We start from the raw sequence: 6,000 nt of genomic DNA on the forward strand, positions 1-6,000 counted from the left end.
GACTTTCTCCCCCAAAAAGAAAAAATGAAAAAAAGGAAAAGTCAAATAAAATATTGGATTTATAAAAACTTGGAAGTTAGTCCAAATAAAATCAGAAATATAATATAATTAATATAATAGCTATATTAATTAAAAGGGAGGAATAAATGAATATTTAGAAAAAGATAAGGAAACAGTAAAGTCATTAGCAGACTCGAATTAAGTCGAAAACGCGGCTTTTTAGAAAGCGCGTACGATGAGGCATATTGCGCCAGCTGGCGCCACACGTTTTGGTGTAGCGCCAAGCGCTACACTTAGCGTTTGGCGCCAGGCTCTAGCGTCAGGCGCCAATAGTTGGCGTCTGGCATTGATGAGCGCTGACCCCGAATCCTTCCTGGATTAAAATTGCTCCGATTTTGTGCATAAATAGCCCCCTGCCCAGCCGATTCTCTTCATAATTTCAGCAAATAAAATATTTCTTAGCTTTTTTTTAAAAAAAAAACATCATGTCTCTAGTCTTAAAAAGTTTTACCAACTACACTCATGAATGGTGTCGGTCTCTTAATGCTAAAGAGAGAAAAGAATTAGATGTGTTTCACTTGGGGGGTATTTATGGTATCAAAGGGGTAGATCTTGATTCAGATTTTATTCATACTGCTCTAGTATATTGGGATGTAGATACTCACTGCTTTAGAATAGGGTATGATGAAATTAGTCCTTTGCCGGAAGAATTTGGTGCTATTTTAGGTTTCCCTGCACTAGATCTTGTAGTAATCTCTAGAAAAAATGAATATTATTATAAGGATTTTGAACGCTTCTTTAATTTAAAAGACATAGATCTATCAAAAATAGTTGATGGTAGCATAGTTAATTGGAAAGAATTTGCTCGACATTATTTTGATAGGCCTTATTCTGAATCTTTCCATGTTTATAGAAGAAGGGATTTCTTGCTTTGCATGCTTAATCAATTTTTTCTTACTAGTGGTAAAAATAATGAGGGTCACTCAATTATATCCACTGTTTTAGAACAAATTGAATCAGGGAGAAATCCAATGCCTTTAATAGTTGGAGAGACTATGCTTAGTATTGATGAATTAAAGAAGAATCCAAAAGTACCTTTTCGAGGCTCTCCAATTTTATTACAGGTAGAAAAATAATATTTTTAATTACAGAAATAAAAAATATATTTTTGTATTGAAATAATAATTTATTTGCATTGCAATTTTTACAGATGTGGCTAATGGAAAGACTTGAGTTAATTAGCTCTCCGGACAACATTGAGAAGTATACTCCAAATTGTTTCGTGAGAAGGAAGAAACGCTTCTCTAAGATGGGGCGCCATGAATGGAAGAAGGTCTTCAAGTCTTGTAATTTTTCCATCAAGTGGGTCATCCCTTGGTGGAAAATAGAAAAGATGGTTGGTGTCAACAAGCAACCTTTCTGTCGTCTTCCAAGCTTATCCCGTATGACTTTTTATTATCCCTGTAGGGTAAAAAGACAATACGGCTTACTTCAAACTATTCCTTCCGGTGATCTTAGTCGTCCCTATGAGTTCCCTATCTCCCAGGAAGTAGACAAATTTGCTGCTTATTGGAGCGCTAGACCTTTATGGGAAGTAATTACCCAAAAGGTTCCCCCTTCTTTGCCCAATGATGTAAAGAAGTGGCTTCTGAAGAAACCTTCAAAGGACGTGAAGAAAAATCAGAGTAAAACTGATGTGAAGAGCCGTCTAGGTGACAAGGTGATTCCTGTTAAGGAACGCTTAGGTGAAAGAATTGAGTTCAAAACACCTATAATTCCTAAGAAGAAGAGTACTGCAAAAGATAAAGGAAAAAGGAAAGCAGACACCACAGAAAAGAAAGCTTGGGTAGAAAAGAAGCATGGAGTCCTAGCTGAGGGGGAAACTGTTTACTCCAAGATTGAATGTAGGTCCTCTAAAGGATGCCTACTAGCTAAGGTTATGGATGAGGAAGAAGAAGCAGACAAAAATTGGAAAAGGGCTAAGAAAGAGAAAGAAGATTAAGAGCATTGCTTAATTTCCAATTATTAGACTTAGTTTATTTTTTTATTTAAAGTTAATTTATTTAAGCTTTATTTAAATTCCATCAAAAATGTAATTTATTTTATTAATGAAATTCCAACTTTTTAATTAAATTATTTACTTTAATTTATTTAATTAAAGCAATGAAAACCGAAAAATTAATTTTCCAGAATTTTTTTTCAAGTACAGAAGTCGAAAATTTACCAAAAAACACCAAAATATTCCCAGACTTTTAACTGTAAACTGACGCCACAATTTTGCGACTGGCGCCGGCTGCAGCAGTCTGGCGTCAGGCGACGGTTGCCATCGTCTAGCCCTGAAGTTCATCGGTTGGCGCCATAATTTTTTCTGTGACGCCGATGTTCTGTCGATCATCTGTCGAATTTTTTATGAATTCTGGGATGCGACATTTAAAAAAAATAAAGTGGCCACACCCGTAAAGGGTTGCCTACGTATCCTTTCTTAAGGAATCAGGCCAAACGTAGCTCTCTTCAGTATCCTACTCAAGTAATTATGGGTAGTATTTCTAAAGTTGATCAAGATTTTTCATGTTCGAGAACTCATTTCCATCCATATAAGTTAATTTAGCTGCACCTCCTGACAGGAGTGTTTTGACAATGTAGGGTCCAGACTAATTAGGTCTAAATTTTCCCCTTGGATTTAAAATTTTTTTCTTAGTGCTTTTAACACCAAGTCTCCTACTTTGATGTTTCTTGTCTTGACCTTCTTATTAAAATTCCTAGCCATATAAGTTTGATAACACTGAGTGTGATGTAGAGCTTCTAGTCGTTTTTGATCGAGTAGAATTAGCTCTTCATATCTTGCTTTAGTCCATTAAACTTTATCGATTTGCTCTCTAATGCGATGCGTAAAGATGGAATCTCTAGTTCGACAGGTTGTACGACATCCATTCCATATACCAAGGAAAATGGCGTATTTCCTGTTGACGTGCGATAACCCCACATTGCGAAGTGAAGTTTTTCAGGCCAATCCTTATAATTTTCCGTCATTTTATCGATGATAGTATTTAGCTGTTTATTAGCTGCCTCGACTACTCCATTTTCTTGAGGTCTATAAGGGGAGGAATGATGAAGTTGAATACCATATTTTTGTAGCAATACTTTACATTTGGTTTGAAAGTGAGTTCCACTGTCACTTATCATTTCATGTGGGACTCCGTATCGACAAATAATATTTCTCTCGATAAAGAGTGCTACATGTTTTGCAGTGAGTTTAGCGTATGATTGCGCTTCAACCCACTTTGTGAAGTAATAAATTGCCACTAGGATATATTCGTGGCCTCCTGTTCCTGGGGGAGTGATCTTGCCGATGATGTCAATTCCCCATGTAGAGAACGACCATGGCGACGTGTAGGTGTAGAGCAAGGATGGAGGAACATGTTGTAAATTAGCATAGATTTGGCACTTAGGGCATCTTTTTACGTATTAATGGCAATCCCTATTCATTGTAGTCTAATAATATCCTTCTCCCATTATCTTTTGGCCTAACATTTTGCCATTTATGTGAGTTCCACAGATTCCTTCGTGGACTATCCTCATTGCTCTTTGGGCATCCTTTATTCCTACACATAAGAGAGCTCGACCCTTAGGTACTCTTTTATGAGTACATATTGGGAAGCCAAGAGTCTTAATGCTCGTTTTGCTCTTTTGTCAGCATGGGGAGGGTATTCTCCTTTGGTGACGTAGTTGAGTATATCCGTGTACCACGGTTTTCTTCGTCTTGGACTACTTCATCATCTTCTATAGCTTGAATATACGCTGGTTTGTGCCTTTTTTCTATAGTTAGAGGCATTTGCTCGATTTCCGTGGGAATCCTAACTATCGAGGCTAGTCTTGCCAAGGCATCAGCAAATTGATTTTCTTCTCTAGGTAGATATGTGTATTCTACCTTCTCTAACTGATTAGTAAGAGTTTCCGGATAGGTTTTGTAAGGGGCTAGACTTTCGCTCCTTACTTTCCACCTTTTGGAGATTTGATTGCTGATCAATGATGAGTCTCCGAATATTCGTAAATTTTTTACTCCCAATGCCAAAGCTGTTTCAAGGCCTACCACGCATGCTTCGTATTCAGCAGCGTTGTTGGTAACGTCGAAATCAAGCTTTACGGAAATTGGAACATGCTCTTCTTTAGGTGATATTAGCAATACTCCAACGCCACATCCCTTTTGGTTTGAGGCTCCATCGAAGTATAATGTCCAAGTATCGTCTTCAGTGACCATTAAGTCTTCATCTGGAAACTCATTGTCGTGTATTGGTGTCGAGTCTTCTATTGGAAAATCCGCTAGAAAGTCTGACACCACAGATCCTTTGATAGCTTTTTGCGGCATAAACCTTACATCAAACTGGGCTAAATTGACTATCTTCTCGATATGCGTCCATTGAGTGTAGATTTCTCGAATATATACTTGAGTGGATCTAATCGGGAGACTACAAAGACTGTATGCACTAGAATGTAATGTCTTAACTTGGTTGTGGCCCACACCAAGGCGAGGCACAATTTCTCAAGTGGTGTATAACGTGCTTCATATTCGAGCATTTTCTTGCTTAGATAGTAGATTGCGTTCTCTTTTCCTTCTACTTCTTGTGCTAGCATAGCTCCCATTGTCTCTTTGGTAACTGTTAAGTACAACCTAAGAGGTATTCCTAGAAGTGCTGGTGCTAATACTGGTACATTCTTCTTAAGCTTTTTAAAGGATTTTTGACACTCGTCATCCCATATTACTGGTACATTCTTCTTAAGCTTTTTAAAGATTGGTTCACATATCGTTGTCAATTTTGATATGAACCTACTTATGTATTGCAACCGGCCATTGAATCCTCGAATTTGCTTCTCGGTTTTGGGCGGTGGCATTGACATGATTGCTTTGATTTTGGTTAGGTGTATCTCTATTCCTCTAGATCTTATGACATAACCCAAAAGCTTGCATGAGGTGACTCCAAAAGCACACTTAGATGGGTTCAACCTCATATTATATTTTCTTAGCCTTTCGAAAAATTTTCTTAAGGCTACTTGATGGCATGAGCGGTCTTTTGATTTTACAATCATGTCATCCACATACACTTCGACTTCTTTATGAATCATGTCATGGAGCAAGGCAGTCGCTGCACGTTGGTAAGTGGCACCCGCGTTTTTCAACCCGAATGGAATTACCGTGTAGCAGTAAGTGCCCCACGGTGTTATGAAGGTTGTTTTCTCCATGTCTTCTTCTGCCATGAGAATCTTATTATAACCTGCGTATCCGTCCATGAATGAGAGAAGTGCGTGATTTGCTGTGTTATCCACCAGAATATCGATGTGTGGTAAAGGGAAGTCGTCCTTTGGACTTGCCTTATTTAGATCTCGATAGTCGACACACATTATTACCCTTCCATCTTTTTTCAGAACTGGGACGACATTGGCGACCCATTCGGGGTATTTAGATACCTTGATGAAACCTGCAGTTATTTGTTTTTGAACTTCTTCTTTTATTTTATGAGCTACGTCGGGTTTCATTCGACGTAACTTTTGTTTTACAGGTCTCATTTCCGGAATTAGTGGTATAGTGCATTGAGCTATTTCTCTATTAATGCCTGCCATATCTTCGTATGACCAAGAAAATACATCGATGAATTCTTTAAGTAAATTAATTAAATCGGTTCTTTATTTTTCATTAAGCGTTAGTCCGATTTTAACTTCTCTTTTATTCGTTGAATCATTTGAGATATCAACCGTCTCAATTTCTTCAATTATCGAATTGACTTGAAAACTACTCAATAAGACATAAGGTGATGACTCGAGCAATAAACCGAACTGTCGTCAAAACGACAGGACAGGCGCCTCTCTTTGCAGTGTAGCGCCAGACGACAGGATTGTCGCCAGGCGCTACACTCCACAGAGTGGCGCTACAGTTCAAATTTTGACGCCATTGCTGCAACGTCAATCTGAAACTGTTTTCATTATTATTACTTTACGGGGTTATGC

This window comes from Chenopodium quinoa, unplaced genomic scaffold, assembly GCF_001683475.1.
Source record: "Chenopodium quinoa cultivar QQ74 unplaced genomic scaffold, ASM168347v1, whole genome shotgun sequence".
In the NCBI taxonomy this organism is placed as follows: Eukaryota; Viridiplantae; Streptophyta; class Magnoliopsida; order Caryophyllales; family Amaranthaceae; genus Chenopodium; species Chenopodium quinoa.